Source organism: Octodon degus, unplaced genomic scaffold, assembly GCF_000260255.1.
Source record: "Octodon degus isolate 3935 unplaced genomic scaffold, OctDeg1.0 scaffold00017, whole genome shotgun sequence".
NCBI classification, from domain to species: Eukaryota; Metazoa; Chordata; class Mammalia; order Rodentia; family Octodontidae; genus Octodon; species Octodon degus.
Window position 1 is genome coordinate 5,736,570 of NW_004524593.1, and position 19,997 is coordinate 5,756,566.

Genomic DNA, 19,997 nt, shown 5'->3' on the forward strand with positions numbered 1-19,997 from the left:
ATGCTCCTGGCCACTCATTTAAATAACTGTCCCCTGGGGCTGGGGAGATGGCTCAGTGGAATACGCGCTTCCCTGGCAAGCGCAAGGGCCTGAGTTCAATCCCCGGTTCTGCCACAAAATAAAAACAAATAAATAAACAAACTGTCCCCTGGCTGGGGCCGGGGACAGGACAGGGCCCCTGCCACCTTCCTGGGGGAACATCTGCGCATGTTTAGGCCTTCTCTGATCGTGTCAGTGGCCAAAGCATGGCAACTTGGCATCTATAAACATCCAAGGAAGCTGAGCACAATGTGCTGGCACAGAGAGGGGGCGTGGGGCAGGCCTGGCCGACAGTGGTGGCGTCTCTCTGGGATGTCCATCACCAGGTCATCGTCCCCGTCAAGGATGTCATCCCCGCTGCCTGCATTGATGAACATCTGCTGAGGGAGCTTGCTCAGGATGTGTGTGTGGAGAGGGGGGCATCTTGGCAGTGGGGAGGGGGCAAGGTCGTCCCGACCCCAGCCCCAGGACCCTGGCAGGGAAGGAGAGTGGCCCGCCCACAGGGCAGTCAGGGGGTCCCACCACAATCTTGAGTTTCTGGGGCAGGTGGGGCCATCTCTCCCGCTTGAGCCTCAGGGGCCTCGGCGGGGGCAGCTGCAGGGCCAGGTGGTCAGGAGGGAATGAGGGGTAAGTGGGGGAAACCAGCTGTGAGCTTCCAGGAGTATGGAGAGGTTGTCCTAGAAGCGTGGAGGGAACACCCGGACCCGGAAGGAGGCAGGGAGAGGCCCGAGAGGTGTGCCTCCCGAGGAGGGCTTCTCTTCCTCTTAGGGGCAGGTGTGCCGACAACTTGGGTGTCCCCTCTGTCTCGCTGTTGTCTGAAGACGCCGTAGCTACTGAGTCAGACGAGTGAAGTCGACCTAGGAGAAAACTCTTGTCCTAGGACACCTTCAGCAATTTCCTTTGCGCCTTTCTCAGCTCCTGCTAGAAGCACTCGTGTTCGTTGATGAGAAACTTGAGCTTCCGCTTCAGATTCCAGTATGTCTTTTTTTGCAGTCCACCGTCCGCCAGGCTGTTCATGGCCAGCACGGGAGCTGCGTCCTGGTGGCGTGAGTCCTGCTACCCCGAGCCAGCTCTGCCGGGATCTCACTTCATTACATTTTAAATGTCTTTCTTATTGTTGCAAAATAGCAATAACATGAGTTTTGGGGCCATCAGTGCCCTACTGCAGTCCCGATGGTGGTTTCCAGGGCAACCCCAACGCATCATACCCATGTTCCTCTGCGGTGCCATCACACCTCCCAAGCCCAAACCCATCACAGGCTCCATGGGTTCTGTCTTGCTGTACAAATTCTTATTTGTGACTTTTCTTTCATAGGGATATTTTTTCCTATAGGAATCTCATAAAAAGTTGCTTTTTAATTTTATATTAAGTCTGCCAAGCATTCAAAAGCTAGTATCACGAGTCAGCTTCTAAATTTATTTTTCATATTGAGGGTTTCAAATAATGCCAACCCTCAAGGTTCAGGACTGTTTAAGTTCCTCAGAAAACACTCATGCTTCCTTTTCATTCCCTTGAGTTGGTGAACGAGTTTCTTTTCTTCCTGCCATTCCTTCATCAAACATTGCCCATTTAGGGTTTTCTAGCTTCTCCAGGTCTCAGCTACAATAGGCTACCTGAAGTGGACCCATGACTCCTCTGCCCACATGATAGCCAACCCCAATTCTCTGGTTCTTCAACTGGATACTGCAACTTTCCCCTCAAGATTACAGGCAGCTTCAGAGTTTGTCTGGGGACTCACACTCTTTGCTGACCCTCCTTATTTCTTTTCTTTTCTTTTTCTTATTTTTTATTTTTATTTTGTGTGTGTGTGTGTGTGTGTGTGTGTGTGTGTGTGTAACTGGCGATTGATCTCAGGCCCTTGCACTTGCCAGGCAAGCACTTATTCTACTGAGCTATCTCCCTGGCCCCCCTCCTTATTTCTTGTACCATGAAATTTTCTGATTTTTCTTGTAAGCCATAAATTGAAAATATCACACGATGGAAATGTATTCAATATATTATAGCTTTGCCTTGAAATTCACTTTTTTAAAAAATCTATCATATAGGCTTACATATCTTTCCAGAACAAAACATTTTATATTGTTGAGATTTTGAGGAAAGACTACTTATTACCATATACAAATTATGTATATAATATTATATAATTATAATATGTATTACATAATTATAAATTATATGGTATTATATAATTATGTTAATTATAACTAATTCAAAATGCCATGGACCTAACTATAAAAATTATGATTATAAAGCTTCTAGAAAACAATGGAGACAATTTCTATGTTTTAAGCAAAGATTTCTTATGTAAAACACAAAAATGAACAAAATTTTAAAGAATATAAACTAGATATGATCAAAAATAAAAATCAATCATCAAAAGATATTCTCAAGAAAATTAAAAACCAAGTTACAGAGAGAAAATATTTACAATTCACATGTTTGCTAAGGGATTTGAATACAAAAATATAAAGAACCATTATGGGGCAGGGGATATAGTTCAGTGGCATAAGTGCCTGCCTGGCAAGCACAAAGTTCAGAGTTCAATCTCTAGTACCAAAAAAACCAAACAAAAAAAAAAAAAGAAAAAGAAAAGAAAAAAACAGAGAGAGAGAGAGAAAGAATGAATGAATGAACAATTATGATCTACCAATAAGAAGCAGTCACCCAATAAAAGAAATAGGGCAAAGTATAGACAATCAGCTGGGTGCAGTAATCCCAGAACTCGGGAGGCTGAGGCAGGAAGATTGTTGTGAGTTCAAGACCAGCCTGGCCTACAAAGTGGGCACAAGGACAGCCTGAGCTGCCTAATGAGACTTTGTCTCAAAAAAGATTTTTAAAAACGTATAGGCACTTCACTGATGAAATGAACTACATACTTCAAAATGCAACGATATGAGTGAACCACAAAGGCATTTGTGCTAATTGATAAAAGCCAGAAACAAAGGTTACAATTATGTTTTTTATTCTCAGGGCATTCCTAAAAGGGCAAAACTGTAAGAGCAGAAGCGAGCTCAGTGTTTTCCAAGAGCCAATGAGTATGGTAAAAGGACTACGGAGTGGCCCAAGGAAACCCTTGGGCACAGGAAATGTCCTCTCCGCACACTGCTTAAGTAGCAGTGCAGCCACATCCCAATGAAGCAGTCATCAGCTGAACATATTGCAGGATGAAAGTGGGTGCCGCTCACCCAAGCTACGGAGCACCTCGCTGAGCACAGCAGCACCCAGAGCATCTGCTGTCCATCCTTGGAATTGCGTAGTCAAGTGGGAGCTGAATTCGCAGTCCAGAATCACATGGACTGAAATTGCTAGCCATGGAAAAAAGCCAAAGATCTAAGGTCCAAGTCTAGTTTCTGCTGTGTATCACTTTTACACCATCATAACTTTGATTGATTGATTGATTGATTGATTGACTGACTGATGACTGACTGACTGACTTAATCCAGGCTGGCCTTGGACTCACTATGTAGCTCTCAAATTCAAAGCAATACTCCTGCCTCAGCTTTTCCAAGTGCTGAGCTCATAGGCATGCATCACCACACCCAGCTTATTGTAACTTCGAAAAACTATAAGTAGAAACACTGTAAGTCGGAGATGATCTCTATTTTGATTGAAATGTAAAACTATATATATTGGTAAAAAGCCATCCACCAAAAAAATTTGCTGTGTGTAAATAATACTTCAATAAACATGTTAAAAATTATATTATAAAAATACAAAGATAGAAACCAAAATGTATAGTCTTATCAAACAAATATCATCACTGAACATTTCTGCCATATTGATATCTTATATAAAAGATTTTTTAAATTTAAGGTGACATTTTGAGTCATAATTTACTTATTCCACTTAATATAAATACTCACATTCTTCAGAAACTCTTCCTATTCTTTCATGGTACATACTACAGCTTTTCAGCCAATCCCCTATTGCTTTTTTTTTTTTTTGGTACTGGGGATCAAACTCAGGGCCTTGCGCTTACCAGGCAAGTGCTTATGCCACTGAGCTATCTCCCCAGTCCCAATCCCCTATTGTTAAGGGTTTCCCTGAAGTGTTTTGAAATTATATGTAATGATCTACCAGTATCTTCATGTATTTAGTAAAAGACCCTTTATGGTCTACAAGGTCTTACTACACAGATCGGACTCATAGAGATCCTTCTGTTTTCAGCCTCCCAAACACTGGATTAAAAGCACAAACCACCACGCCCAGTCTAATTCACCATCTCAGCACACCCCTTTACTCCACTGAGCTACCTGGCCAGCCCTCGACCAGTATCTTTAAAGGTTAGTTGTTATTCAGATCTATAAAAATAGAATAATGTATTTATTAAACAATGATTTACTATATATTGATATAAACTATCTAGAAGGTTGAAAATACAACCCCAGTGGGGCTGGTGAGATGGCTCAGTGGTCTAAAGCACCTACTTAGAATAAGCTTAGCAACGCACAGGGACCGCGGTTCAATCCCCCAGCACCACATGCCAGCCAGCCCCCTCTGGTGGGCTGAGCTGGCCACACACACACACAAATAAATTAAAAAAAAAAAAAAAAAATCATAAAAAAAAAAAAAAAAATACAACCCCAGTGATGCACATTTTTGTTGTTTTCCTGATATAGTTTTCCTGTGGCAGAATTTATAGAGGCTAAGTCATCAGTGTACTGGAAAAACATGAGCAATGTAACATAGAGACTTGAGCCGGAGCTGCAGCTCTGCCCCTTTGCAACTGATTATGAGAAAGCATGCTAGTTTTTCATCTATAAACTGGTGAGCTTCTCTTTCCCTACCTCTCCTATCATTAAGCTAGAAAAGCTAAATAACTGATTTCTTGCCCTCCTATGCTGTTAGGATGGCCAGGGACAGGCCTGTTGGAAAAGTTTTCCCTTTCTGATAAAAGCAAAGCTGTCCCTGGCACCTACCACTTCCCTTCCTCCGTCTCCAGCTTGAACACAGATGGGATCCCTGGGGGCAGCGAAGAACAGTGGAATGAAAGGTCTAAGAGGCCTGGAACCAGCCTCCAGCCCTCTGGTTACATGAGAGAAGCAACCTCTGGCTATTTGAACCAGGTTTTACTTGGTTACTTGTAGATGAACGCATTCCTAGCTGATCCACCAGTGCCTGTGAAGGGCAAGAGGCATACATAGAGTAGTGCTTTATTTTTAAAATTAATTGATTTGTTTATTTCTTTATACTGGGAATAGAACTCAGGACCTTGACCTTGCCCTTACCAGGCAGGTGCTGTGCCACTGAGTTATCTCTCTGGCCCTGATGCTTTTTAAAATAGGAAGCAGCATATACTTTTCAGGTCCTGTCTGATGGTCAGTTAAACATAAAATTAACAACATGTTGTCTGTCTTTCTACGTATGATCTTTTGTTAATTTCTTCCAGCTTCTCAGTGATCAAGAGTTCATATGCCAATCCTATTTTTTCACTTTGTACTACCAATTATTTTCTTTTTTCTATTTTAGGGAAGGGTTTACAGGGTGTTCAAGATCTCACTACTAGATTGGACTTGTAGTGATCCGCCTGTTTACAGCCTCCCAAGATCTGGGATTACAGGCATGCACCACCATGCCCAGTCTTAATTGCAGTCTCAGCACACCCCAGCGAGGCCTGCACTTCAGGCCCTGGGATTGAACCCCTGGCCCCTGTGCCTGCTTGCAGGTACTTTAATCCGCTGAGCTATTTGGCCGGCCCTCAATTATTTTCAAAAGTTTGTATGAGCTGGGCATAGTGGCACATACCTGTAATCTCAGCACTCGGGGGGCTGAGGCAGGAGGATCATTGTGAGTTTGAAACCAGCCTGGGCTACAAAGTGACCTAAAGGCCAGCCTGATGTGCATAGCAAGGCCCTGTCTCAAAAAGACAAAAAAAAAAAAAAAAAAAGTTTATATGGTTAAGCTAAAACATTCGACATATCATAATTCTAGATACAAAGCTTAGTTGTGTCACTCAGTGAAATGAATATTGTAAACAAAACCATGCCTGCATCACTAAAGAGGGACACACAGTTTCACCGTCAAAAGCTATAGAAGACAGCCACAGATGTTGCTCAGCGGTGCAGCACCTGCCGGGCAAGTGCGAGGTTGTGAGTTCAATTCCTGGTATCCTCCCCCAACAAAAAGAGCTGTAGAAGAGTGACAGTCCTCCACAGTAGTGGAGGGCAACCTCTTGAGACCCCCATGTTTGTTATAATTCTTGGTAAACATGAGTAGTGGGCAAAGAAATTGGGTCAGACACTAGCCACCAAGTCTCAGTTTCTTCACTTTCTAACTGGGACAGCATTCCTAGCTTTACGGAGCCCCACCGTGAGCCTCAACAGAGCCCTTGGTATTTACCGGATGCTCATCAGCCACCAGCCTGGCTGCCACCCCCACCAAGGAGGCCACACCCTGCATTCCTGGGCGCAGCCACCCAGACTCCTATTTTTAAGTCACCACTCATCGTGTGACCTTGGAAAAGCCTCACTTTCCCCATCTGTAAAACATTACGATCATCGCAGCGCTCACTTCAGAAGTGTGTTATGAACACGAGGGAGGTCCTCCTGGTAAAGCGCTTAGTGCGGCGCTCGCCCACGGACGCGCTTGATGGATGCCAGATATTATTATTGCTACAGCTGGCACCTCTTCTGCTCTGAGGGTTTTCTCCCTGAGCACATAAACACATTTAAGTTTTCCATCTTAAAAAAAGAATAGTCCTCAGATATTAATTTCTTTCTCTCCATCAGTTTATTTTTCTCCATTCTCATGCCCCGCAGTGCCTTTGGCACATATAACCCATAGCCTAGGACAGCGATGGCGAACCTTTCAGAGGCGAGCGCCCAGATTGCAACCCAAGACCCACTTATTGATCACAAAGGTCAACACTGCAATTAAACCTGAATTAAAACCTGAGGTTTTAGTTTAGGAAAAAAAAAAAAAAAAAACCAATTCATACACTAACATCTTTTGTTTTACAAGAAAAACAAACAGCATGCGTGCAGTAGGTACACCACCTACGCCTAGGTACTCAATAACACCCACCTGACCACAGCCCAGGTCAAGACCAAGAAACGTCAAACTCTTGGCACAGAAGAACAGTATGAGCTGGTGAGCCGGAGGACTGGCTCTATTGTCTGGCACTATTCTCGGCATGTAACCTTAGGTAAGTGTCTTACTGTGTCTCAATCCCAGCTTCCTCACCTGTAAGCTAAGGAGGAAAAGTGCTGCTTTGCAGGACTTTGGTGAGGTTAAAATAATGTTCACAAAGTACACGGGACAGTGTCTGGTACACGGCAGGCCATGGCTGGTGCATAGTTATCAGCTGAAGATAAAGTGCATTGGAACTTGCAATCTAGCTGAATGGATAAGACCAGTGGTAGAATGATTCAAGAACAACTTGAGATCTGTTTGCCACCGTCCTTAAGAACATAGAGCAGTGCACAGAATGAGAGGATGGGGCTGCGAAGAAGGCAGCAAGAAGCTGGGGCAGCAGGAGGATGACAGGCTTTGTGGGTCAAGGACATGCGCAGAGCGAGCGTTGCTTTCTTTCCAAGCTCCTGCTTCTTTGGTATAGGAGTGATAGTGAAAGGACCGCTGGGTGCTTTGCGCCGGCACTGCGATTTTTGTATTCATTCCCTTACTTGGTGCTGGTAACAACCCTATGCAGTAGACAGTGAGGTAAATAGGAAAAATGAGATTGAGAGAGGTTACGGAAATGCAGCTGCTCTAGCTACCAAAGAGGCAGAGGTGTGATGCGCGTCTAGGTCTCGAGTCGTTGATGGGCCAGGGCTAGGGATGAAACAACAGCAAACACTGTGGGTTTTCTTGAGCACATAGCTATGAGGGTGGCAAGTAGGGCAGATGGGAGATGAGTGTGGCAGCAGGATGGAGGATGAGAGGGAAGGGAGAGCAGAAATGAGGAGACAGACTGGGCCCCACAAGAGAAATGCACTTGAGGGGGAGATGGCTGAGACGTCCCAGAGGCACCAATGCCAAGACTTGGCAACTGATTCTAAGCGAGGACAAGGGAGAGAAAAGGCAAGGACAGCGAACGGTGCTCACTTCAGTAGCAAGTAGACCAAAGACGGTGAACGGTGACTGGAAGGCCAGGGGGAAGGCGTGGACCCCAGCCCTTAAAGAACTGGCCACTTGGTGTAGGAACAGATTTAGAAAGGACTTAAATAGAGCTGTTGGGAGAGGAGATGATCCGACAAGAGAAGGATTTTGCTTTTGGCGGGGCATTCAGGCAGTTATAAATTGGGGATTATAGTGCAAGGGAGGACTCCAAACTTCGAAATTATACTTAGAGATTGTAGTTGAGGACATACAAACATATAGCATGTATAACTGTTATATAACAAATCACTTCAGAATTTAGTACATTAAGACAAGTATTTACCTTCTCGCAACTTCTGTGGGCCAGTCCAGGAGGGAACAGTTTGGCTCAGTGGTTCTGACCCACAGTCTCTCAAGAGTCACTTGGCAGGGGCTGAGGAGATAGCTCAGTAGAATAAGCGCTTGCCTGACAAGTGCAAGGGCCTGAGTCCTGTGAGGCCCAAGAAGGAAACCTGTCCTTTATACACTGATGTCAGAAGTGCCATCGTGGAGCACACCCTGATAAAATGTGTGAGGAGATTCACAGAGGGATGTGGACACAGGGGTGGGGTCTTGGAGTGGTGACTGCTGACGAGCTCTTCAAGCTGTTGTGAGAAAGGTAGGGACTTGGAGAGCCCTGGGGCACGCATAGATCCAGATCACAAGGAAGGAAGAACTCGGCTATGTCAGAAGGGTAAGGGATGGGGGCAAAAGGCCCAGGAAAGTCAGGGTTGCTCCAATGATAGTGAAGTAAGATTCCAGAGAACAGAAGCCACAGGAAACACCACAATGATAGAAAAGCATATACATTGGGTGTGGGGGTGGATTAAAGTTTCAAAATCCAAAGTTATATTTAATCTGGGCTGCATTATGTTCTTAGGCTTTACGTGTTTTTGTTTTTAGCAGATTTACCTGTTTAATTCTGTCATGCTGGTGCTAATGGTAAAAACATTCTGCACTCCCCAGCTACAAACTGGCGAGGGTCTGCAGTTCAGCACCCTGGGAAATGTGGAGTTAGGAAGCTAGCTGGATTGGAACTATCTCCACCAATAATCCTCAGTGCATGCAATTCCCCAGAAGACAGAAGACACTCAGGAACCATCTGCATAAAGACAGCTGCTTTTCCACATCTGATGTTTTTCCATCTTTACTTAGGCCAGAAAGCCACAGAACAGATAGCTCTTCTACAGTGACAATTTTCTCCCCTGTGAGAATTACATACAACCTCCCTGAACTAGAGTTCTGAAGGACAAACTGTTCTTGCTAAAAGCCTGGTTGTTGACTTTGAGCGTGTGCACCGCTCTTTAGCATTCTCTCATCACTTAATGTCGCCTGTGGGAGGTCACAGTGCCTCTTCAAAAGTGAAATTCATTGTAATACTTTCTTAATGAAAGACTCTTTGAGTCATGCTTACTGAAATCTGTAACCTGAATGTAACTGAGCTGGAGAAGAGCTTTTCTGTTCTCTGAAGAATTCAGAAAGGAAATGAATAGATGAAAATGTTCCAGCAATACGACCCCTTTTTTAATAATACATGTCACACTGAGGTGTTATTTACTGGTAAGTAGATGTTATTTATGGCTGGTGAGTTTGCTTAACTTCAGTCAAAAAAGAGAGGCATCAATGAGGAAAAGTAGCATTCCCAGGTGTCATACTTACCACAGGATGTGTCTTTCTTTGAGACTTAGAATATTTCCAGCAGTAATGTGGGGGAAGTGAAAGCCAACTGGTATAGCTGGCATAGCAGTTGAAAGAATGATAGACCCTATGTGGAAAGCCAGCACCATACAATCAGGGCGTCATGACTTGTGGCTGTTTTCATCAGGTTCGTTGTTGGGGATAACCCAGGCCTTTACGCAGGCCAAAAATGACCCTCTCACTGAGTTACATCCCAGCCCAGGAAATTATTCTTAAGGCCTCCATCACCTTGGTGTTATAGGCAATTAATTTATATAAAATATTACAGGCAGTCAGATAGATCTAGGCCCTAGAGGGAGCCAGTGCAGAAAACAAGGTATCTTACAACTCTGGGAAAGACAGGCACCTCCACTCTGGGGACAGACCTCAAGACAAAAGATAAAACAAATGTACCCACAAACTTCCTAAGGATAAACATAATAGCTATGGATCCCCTTGAGGAAACCAGAAAGAGCCACTGGCCCAATCTCCTCCAGGAAAAGACCCTGTTCTGTATCATAGCAAGCCCACTTGCTATGTAACTTGCATCCCCATTTGATGCCAATTTAATCCATTTTACCTGAGCACTTATACTTGTAATCTTATTGACTCTGTTTCTTTTTTCTCACTTCAAGCCCATTTTGTGACTTCCCATTTCTCCAACCTGGGACACAGGTCACATCATGGATTTGCTCTATAAAAATCCCTAGAAAAGGCAGGGTCCTTGGCAACCCACTCAGGACCCCTTCTGTCTCTGTCTTACTTTCTTTGATTTTAAAGAAATCAAACTGGACATCTAGTGCATTGGGCATTCCTTTCCCCTATATCCCTGGCAATATTTGTAAAGTGAATTCAAGAGATGCTTTTGTCCTGTTGGGTCCCTTTGCTCCAGTGGGGACAGAGGAGGGCAATAACCATTAATATCATGCTGTAGGACATTCAGGGTGCCATACTCCATTGCCATCTAATCTTGTCAAGCTCATTCAGAGCCATCTTAGATCTGGAGAAACTGAGGCATGGGGTGGGTCAACAAGCACCCTCAGTGACACACAGGGTGAATAGACTGTGCAGAGATGTCTGGGTTGTCCCTTTTCAGCCTCAGATACTGATTCGTAATAGAGCAGAAACAGAAAGAATACATAAGAGATAAGACTGGAAGAACAGTAGGGTCAGCAACATAGCTCAGTGGACTAAGCTCCTGCTTAGGGAAGTGCAGGGACTGGGACACCACATATAGTGCTGGCCCCACCCCCTAAGTGCTCTGAGCTGGCCACCTAGTCTGGGCATGTTGGTGCATGCCTGCAATCCCAGCACTGGGGAGGCTGAAAACAAGAGGAGCACTAGGACTCTGAGCTGCATAGTAAGGCTGCATCCCAAATACATTAAAAAAAAAAATTGGAAGAACCAAATAGAAGCATAATGTAAGTCACTTAATATTTACTTTAAACAATTTCAGCTTCTTCTTAGGACTGATCTCCTACATATAGGCTAAAAACCAAAAGGGAGTGTGTTAGTAACATTTTATTACTTTCTGTAAATTTTTCATAAATTTTTCTGAAAATAAAGTTTATACTAATTATCTTTCTGGAAAAATCAACATAAACTTAATATGGACCAGGGCTAAAAGTTTTAAATTTTATGTTTTTGATGAGTGGAAGAGGGGGTGAGTGGAGCCCTGGGAGGCAGGGATGATGCGGGCAGGGAGTGCTAACCCATCTGCGGAGTGACAGGTTGCCTAATTCCCAGTTTCCTCCTATCAGGGTGGTCCTAGGTTCAAAATAAAAATGGGTTTATAAAATTAGTATGTAAAAATATAGCAGGTAAAAGAGACTATTCACAGAGCCAAAACAACATTTTGTCTAAGAAATTTTCAACAAACAAAAGTATATGTGTTTTCACATCCCCAAACTCAGCTAGCAGGTCAGGTCTAGGCATATTTTACCATGCACTGCTCTTACAGTATGGAACTTTCTGAGCTTCTTCCTGTCCCTATACTGAGAACTGACTATTAAAACAGCAATAGAGGGCCAGCCAGAGGGCTCAGTGGATTAAAGCGCCTGCTTAGGCAGACACAGGGCTGGGGTTCGATCCTCGGCCTGCCGTCCCAGCCCTGCCCCTGGGTCGAGCTAAGAGAACAACTGAGACTGGGTGTGATGGTGAGCACTTGCAACCCCAGCTCTTGGGAAGCCGAAAATGAGAATCATTATGAGTCCAATCTGTGTACTGAGACCCTGTAGAGCCTGTACCAAACACATTAAATTAAAAACAATAGATCAAGCATAGTCCTGATTTACCACAAAGATAGTATAGTGAGTTGATTATGCTTGATCAGTAGAGCCTAAAATTTTAATGTATGAAAAGCTATTATAAACATCAAAGTATTTCACACATCTGCACTGGAAAAGCTGTTGGGTATTTGAGCTGGGATGAGAAGAACCCTTCCAAAAGAAAACAAAGGAGCACAATGGCTAAAGAAAGTGAAGGAGAGGTGACTTTGGAGGCACAGAGTTTGGATTGCTGATTATCGCTCAGGTCTCCTAAGGGAACCTTGCTTGCCTGTGGGCCTCTGTTCCAAAAAGGTCTTCAATTCCCACTGCAAAGCACCATTATGGTCATGGTTGAGTTCCTGTCTCACTCAGGATATCACTTCAGTTTCCTAGGGTCAAGCTCAGACTGGTGTCACTTGGAAAAAGGCAGTTCAACAGATTAGACGTCTCTCTGTAAGGAGGTTAGGGAGAAAAAAAAGACAGGGAGGAAAAGAGCCACAGAGCCCTGGGAGGGCGGGGACTGTGCCTGTGGAACTCTGGGCCTGAGGGCAAGTGGAGTCAGAGGCTGCCTTACCGAGATGTACAGCCCCCTCGAGTGAGGTCACACACTCCTGGGAGGCAGGGAGAACAGTGGGAGACTTCTTTATTAAAAACCATCTTCAATTGCAATGAAAACACCATCTCTGTTTCTGTTCAGGAGACTACTTCCTGTACTGGCCCCACACATGCTCACACACCCTGGCTCCTTTCCCCTGAGGAAATGTAAATGAGAAATCTATACCTTAAAGCCACAAAAGGAGGGATTTTGTGCTGTGTGTGGAGGCTCAGGGGGAGTCTCCCATTCCCTGCAGGGTTGAACCCACACTGCTGCCATAGTCATCTGGCAGCTGCGATCCGGCACACTGTGGCACCCACAATGATCTAGTCAATGAGTTGTTAAGCAAGAGATGGCATGGGAAAAAAATATCTGAAGGGCCTTTATCAAGTTTGTTCTTCAGACCTTTCCTGGAACATCATAACCTTTGGAAATCTGATGGCATTTTCAGAAGGCTGTATTCAGTTACATGACTATATCTCTCTGTGTGTCTATCTGTCCACCTACCTATCATCAGCCATTGAGGTCATCAATTAATCACACCACTGTATAGATTCTTCCTTTGTAAGGGAGGAATTATTATCTTTATCCAATTTTCCCGAGGGCTACTGTGGAAATCCGAGATGTGAAAGCTTCCTATAAACTCTCTAGGCCCAATTCAAGTGTCTATGGCAGAAGGCAGAGAATCAGGAGGAAAAGGCGCCAGCCCAAGGAAAGTGTTCATGTCGCTCCTGTTAGCTTTGTTGTTTTTGCTTGGTTTGGTACCGGAGATTGAACTCAGGACCCTTGTGTCTGCCAGGAAGGTGCTTAAACCACTGAGCTATCTCCCCAGCCCTCATGTTGCTCCTGACAGAAACTACTTGCAGGAAACAAGCACTCACAGGCTAAATCCAGCCCAGGGGCCTGAGAAATAGAAACAAGTGAGCACTTCCCCAAGAAGGGAGGGGCCAGGACAGCAAAGAATGAGAAAAAGTGGCCTTTGCCTTTGTGTTTAATTTCAGGAAAAAAATTATGAGAACCAATGGTCAATGGATAAGGAAAAAGCTCAGAGAAAGATGTTTCAAACTCAGTTATGTGTGCCTTAGACAGGAACTTCAATACAGTGTTTTTTTTTAAATTAATTAATTTATTTATTTTACATTTATTTATTGTGTGTGTGTGTCCAGCTCAGCCCACCAGGGGGCGGGGCTGGCTGGCATGTGGTGCTGGGGGATTGAACCGCGGCCCCTGTGCTTTGCCAAGCTTGTAAGTAAGTGCCTTAGACCACTGAGCCATCTCACCAGCCCTCAATACAGTCTTAATAGAAAAAGAGAAAGACATAAAAAAGCACAACCTGATCAAATTCCAAAGTGGATTATTACTTAAGAATCAGATGACATTGCTATGAAGAGGTGAATTCAGAAGGGTCAGGCTGGCAAAGGACAGAAAATAAACAGTAAAAGAAAAGTTATCCAAAGTAAATGGAAATAGGGAACACTTTAATATCCAAGGGCGATTAGGTAGCTGTACAATTAAGCCTGGCTTTTAAGGGAAAAAAATAAAAGAATAGAGAGTCATGAAACAAGAGACAGAGTTAAAAGCCAACTAAAATTGTGTGTCTGCAAATCAGCAGTGACCCCCAAGACATTTGCCTTTTCTTAAGTCCAGTTTTCTTGAAGAATCCTAAGAAACTCTCAAAAGACACTTTTAATCACTTCAAGTGTAAAATAAACATGTGATTCAGAGCCAGCATAGACATGAGGATAATTTTCTCAATGCTGAACCCAAAGATACTGTGTCCCAGCTCCCAGAAGCTGTTAGAACCACTCTCCAGCCCAGCCAAGCTCCTCCAGACTAATGGGAAGTGGGGCTCTGAGACCCTGGCCAGATGCTCTGCTTCAAACTGGGCTGCTCTTTGACCCTTTGGATAGATGGGTCTCAGTTTCTCTTTCTGCACTTCCTTCTGCATCCCTGTATGCCCAACTATCCTCATGGAAACCCCACGTACAGCTGGAGGGAAGTCCACCCAACCTCCCAACAACAAGGCTTCCTTCCCCGACATGCTCATGGGATGAACACGGCAATCCATATGCTAAAGTTGATGACAGTGGTGCTGTGATGGTACCTGTGGGATCTGACTTGGAGTAGATGTTAGGGTAACACTTGGAGTTCTTGGAGTTCTGCTGAGAGTGGCTGCAGCTGTTGGGATCTACCCCAGAGGTGTCTCTTCCAGGTGGAGCTGCATCCTCAGTGCCTAGGACCAGATGTGACTCTACCCTGATCTGCACTGGCCAATGTTGGGACAACACTGGATGGTGGAGACTGTGCAGGATTCTGGTTTGAGGCCCTTCTTTACATTTTGCTTTGGTTGTATGTCAAGCGGTGGCAGGAGGTGGCAGTGAAGGAAATGTTTGTGTTAAATCTGGAAGTGATCGACACTGCTTGATTTCAGACACAAACTAAAAGAGCCCAGGCAGACCAGTAATAAAGGTCCGAAAAAGAGAGTCTCAGGGCCACCCAATAGGTCCCACTACAAACACCACCCCCCTGGGATGCCTGTCCTGCCCCCAGGGAGATCTCCCCCTCTCAAGACACCTGGCTTCGGTGAGTAACGTCACAGCCCGGAAGCTCCTTGCTGTCCACGTGGACGCATTTGTGCCAGCCGCATGGCCCTTGAGCCCCGTCAGTGCTCAATGAGGGATAATGTGAACAGTCTAGGAGGTGATCGAATTCCAGGCAGCCTTGCGCTGGAGAGAAAGCTGCCAAAACAAGCTCCCCGACTCAAGGTCGCGCCGTACCTTTCTTACCAGTCCCTTTCCTGGTTCCCATTTAAGGCACCACATTTCCCTAGTAAGCCCCTTTCTCCTTCTTGGTTAAAGAGACATGCACATAGCATCATTCCGCTTTCAGCTACCTGTGTATGTTTGCGGGAGGAGGCTGTGCCCTCAAAGACAACCCTCCAAGTCCCCAGCAGAAGCTTCCTCTCCAGCTGTGAGCAGCCCCGGGAAGATGTCCAGGGTCCCCAGTGGCCTGCAAGCCACTGAAAATTTACTGGGCTTGTACAAGCTGTGATCAAAAAGATGTTGAATGTGTAGATTTAATATACATATTACAGTAAAAGACACGTTGCCATTAATCTCCCTCCTAGTTCTGACTTTTAATGATCCACAAATCCCATCATTCTTGCCATTCCTGTTACACTGTCATCTGTCCTGAAGTCCTGAACAGATTCAAAACGTCTACAGTGCATGGTCATTCTGACTTTGGGGGAGGGCCAGAAGTCAGACAGCACCAGACCCAGCAAATGAGGTGGATGAGGACACACTGAAGGCGACGTCCAGAGCTGCTGCTGAAAGTGGCAAGAATCATGGGATAGGTGCGTTCAAAGAGGAGGGAAGTACTGAAGGGTGGCCCATGGCAGTATGTTTTACCATAACAAATTTAAATGTTCACCTTCTATTTTGATCACACCATGTAGATCTACTAGATATTGGGAACAAAAAATCAGTCTCAGCCTTTCCTCTATGGGCTTCTTAAACAACAACTGCAGAAGAAAATCAGTAAATGAACTAACCTAAATTGGTGCTAAGAAAAGGAACATAAACACAGCTTTGAGTACCTCCACACGATGCCTTTTAGCCAGGCCACCTTCCATTCACCCTGCTGCCCTGGGCCTGCCCAGCCATACCATCCTAGCTGGCGCCAACAACACACACAGCTGCCTGCCTGCCTGGTGCACCCCATAAACACCTGGCTCCCTGGCACACCAGAGCTGGAATCTCCCTGGCTCCACGCCTCAGAGAGGAAATGGGGCTGGAACATAATCATGACGAGAAGCTGGAGTGTTCAGTGTTTCCTCAAAAAGACAAGAGTAGCCAGATCCAGAATTCTGGGGTGGGGATGCAGCAGGGAGCAGGTGCTGGCCAAGAGGGCTGGAGCCGAGAGAGGTGAAAAGGGCAGGTGAAAGCCGAGCAGATGTTCAGCGCTGCTCTGTGGCAGGGAGTCCATCTCTTCCAGTGAGCCGTTCTCTCTGCGCAAAATGTCTCTATTTCATGGAAGAAGGCAGTTTCCTTAAGTCCGCCATTAAAAACTCAAGGGTGTGTGTGCATTTGCCTTCTCTGAAGGCCTTTGAGAATATAGGAAGCGACCTCATTTCCTAATGCATGGAGTCATGGCATGGAAGAAGTGACTGGAGTCACTGCTGTCTCCCGAGTGAGTCAAGGGCACTTTGAGGACCTTGTAGAAGCAAGACAGGAATCAGGAGGCTCAGTTTTCTTTGTGGTTCTGCCATTCATCGGCTATGTGACCCTGGCCGAGTCCCGCTCTCACAAGGCCTCAGTTTTCCCTCTGTGAGGGCCTTGTGGCCCCAGTGCATCGTGTAAACATTGTGGAGATTGTCCTGGAGAGGCAGATCGCGAGAACCAGTGGGAGCCAGAGCTGGAGCTACTGCGTGGCAGTGGGGGTGGAGTCAGTGAGGGGGGCCGTGGGACCACCCTAAGTCCTTACTTATCACATCGGACTCCAGGGGAGGCCACAGGAGAGCTCAACTATCAAAGCAGTTTCTTCTCTAAGCATACATGGTGATATTTGCCAGGCCCATAAAAACGGTTGAGAATTACAGGGATAGCTTTCGCCTGGTCTTCAAAACTGGGCTAGAGAGCCAGGCACAGTTGACAATGTCTGAATCTCAGGTGATCTTGATGCTGAGGCAGGAGGATCCCAAGTTCAAGGATAGCCAGGGCTATGTAATGGGCTCAAGACCAGCCTGGCCTACATAGTATGACCACACCTCTAAACTAAACTAAACATTAAACTGAACTAGGGACTAGAGCAAATGAAAATGCCAGCGGTTGTCAAACTTCTCACCTCTGACACAGCTCCACGAGGACAGCGATTTCCAGACTGAGCCACAGCTAAGACCTGATGAAGAGGGACAGAGATGAGTGAGGAGGACAAGGTCCACGGAAAGGCAGTGGAACTGGGTAGAAAGGAATTACAGCCCAGGTGGTCCTGGCCAACGGGAAGCAGTCAGTACAGTGGAAAGAGGACTGAAGGCAAGACCTACGGCCTTACTCTCCCTTTAGAAGCAAAGCAACCCTGAGCAAGCCACCAAGTATGGGCTGGAGACAGGAGCATTAATTCTGGTTCTCTTTGCAGATATTCTTTTCCTCCTTGGAGTGGCAGCATAGGGATTGTCTTAGTCTTTTTTTTTTTTTTGGTACAGGGTCTCACTACACAGCTCAGACTTATGGTGATCCTTCTGTCTCATTGGTCTCCCCAGCATTGGGATTACAGGTATGCACCACCAGGCCTGCTTGTGGTGGTCTGCTCAGCACCGGCCCAGCCCAGGCTTGCTGTACTGGGGATCAAACCCAGGTCCTTGAGCTTGTCATGCAGACACCTAGACCGCTGAGTTATCTCCCCAGCCCCATGCCCTAGTCCTTTTAATAGCAAAATAAACAAACACAAAACCCCAGCAGCAGCAGCAGCAACACAACATTCCTAAGAGTAAAGCCAAGCAGGTTCTAACCTAGTTCCTGCTGACAGAGGACTATTTGGGAAAATCATTTCGGAGATGTTTACTAGCTGACTCAGGAACTGAGAACAGAATTCTTTAATAGTGGAAAGATAATGACTTGTAAATGTTTCAAGTTCAAGTTTAATGTTAGAACTACTTGAATAAGAATAGAATCTTTAGCCAAACTGTCTTTTCAGTCTTAAGCTACATCTGCCAGGGCACATATGAAATATTTACTATACAAATATTAGACATATTATATTTATTTACTGTGTGTGTGTGGCCAGCTCAGCCCACCAGGGGCGGTGCTGGCTGGCATGTGGTGCTGGGGGATTGAACCGCGGTCCCCGCACTTTGCTTTGCTTAGCTTAGTTTGTTCTAAGTAGGTGCTTTAGAGCAACGAGCCATCTCACCAGCCCTATTAGACATATTATAGGTATTTGGCAAAGTATAACTATCCCATCCAACCATTATCTTATGGTATCCATAAAGCTACCGTATGCATATTGATTTGCATGAACTGGTTATAGTTCTTGATATATTTGATGGTTTTTTTCCATTTGTTTTGTTGTTGTTTTGAAGGAGCTGAGTGGAGGCGTTTTCTTAGTTAGGGTCTTGCTGTGTTACCCAAGCTGGCCTTGAACTCTTGGGTTAAAACGATCCTGCCTCAGCCCTCTGAGAAGCAGTCACTAACAGTGCCCACGGCAACCCAGCTTTGTGCCTATGATGTTAAGCAGGGATCATCACTGCATAGCCTGGAAAGCCCACGAATTCCAGGGAAATTAAACAAGATATTTATTTTCACTGCCTTCTAACTAAATTTAACATTTCATTCCCTTATGACCATGTCTTTGTTTTTTCCGGTACTGGGAATTGAACTCAGGACCTTGTGCTTGCCAGGCAGGTACTTGAGCCACTGAGCTATCTCTCCAGCTTCACTCCTTTCTGTAGCACAAACCCAAAATTAATGCTACCCATAATTTTGTCCCTACCATGAGAAGTCAGGTATTTTATATCATATTATAGTTGTTGCTAATATCATGAAAAACTGTTTACACTCAAAACTTCTTTGAAACTGGGCCTTCTAGATCATTTTTAATGTGTTAATAAAGAAGCACATATATATCCCACAATTTTTTTTTTAATCTTTTGAAGATAGGGTCTCGCCATGCAGTTCAAGCTGGGCTTGAGCTCACTATGTAGCCCAGGCTGGTCTCTACCTTGCAGTGATCCTCCTGCCTCAGCCTCCTGAGTGCTGGGATTGCAGGTATCAGCCACCACTCCCAGCCATTCCACTATTTTTTGTATTGTAGGACAGAGACTACAGAGTCTCATTATATCGATTAGACTCATATTGACCCACCTATGTTCAGCCTCCCAAGAGCTGGGATTATAGAAGTGTGCCACCATGCGTAGTCTCCATTGCTGTCTCAGCACGCGCCAAGGGATGGGCCAGCAGGGCATACTGGGGATCAAAGCCCGGGCTCTGCATCTGCCTAAGCAGGTGCTTTAATCCACTGAGCTAATTGGCCAGCCCTATCCCATGTTTTTGAAACTTGGATAGTCATAATTTAACATCATGTGTTTCCTTTGCAATTTTATGCATTTTATACATTTAAAAATACATTTGTTCAGGGTTCAATCCCTGGCACCACATGCTGAGCCACTGATGGAGTCCCTGTGTGGTGGTGCACGCCTGTAATCCCAGCACTAGGGAGGCAGAAATCAGGAGGACCACTACGAGTCTGAGCTGCGTAGTAAGACCCTGCACAAAAAAGAAAAAAAAAACCTTAAAAAAATATACATGTATGTATATGTGTGTGTGTGTGTATACATATATATATA

The 19,997-nt window shown here is 45.1% G+C and overlaps 1 pseudogene; it reads right to left on the reverse strand.

Moving 5' to 3' along the window:
- Window positions 1-260: 260 nt before the first annotated feature.
- Window positions 261-1,056, reverse strand: LOC101585656 (annotated as a pseudogene).
- Window positions 1,057-19,997: the final 18,941 nt, after the last annotated feature.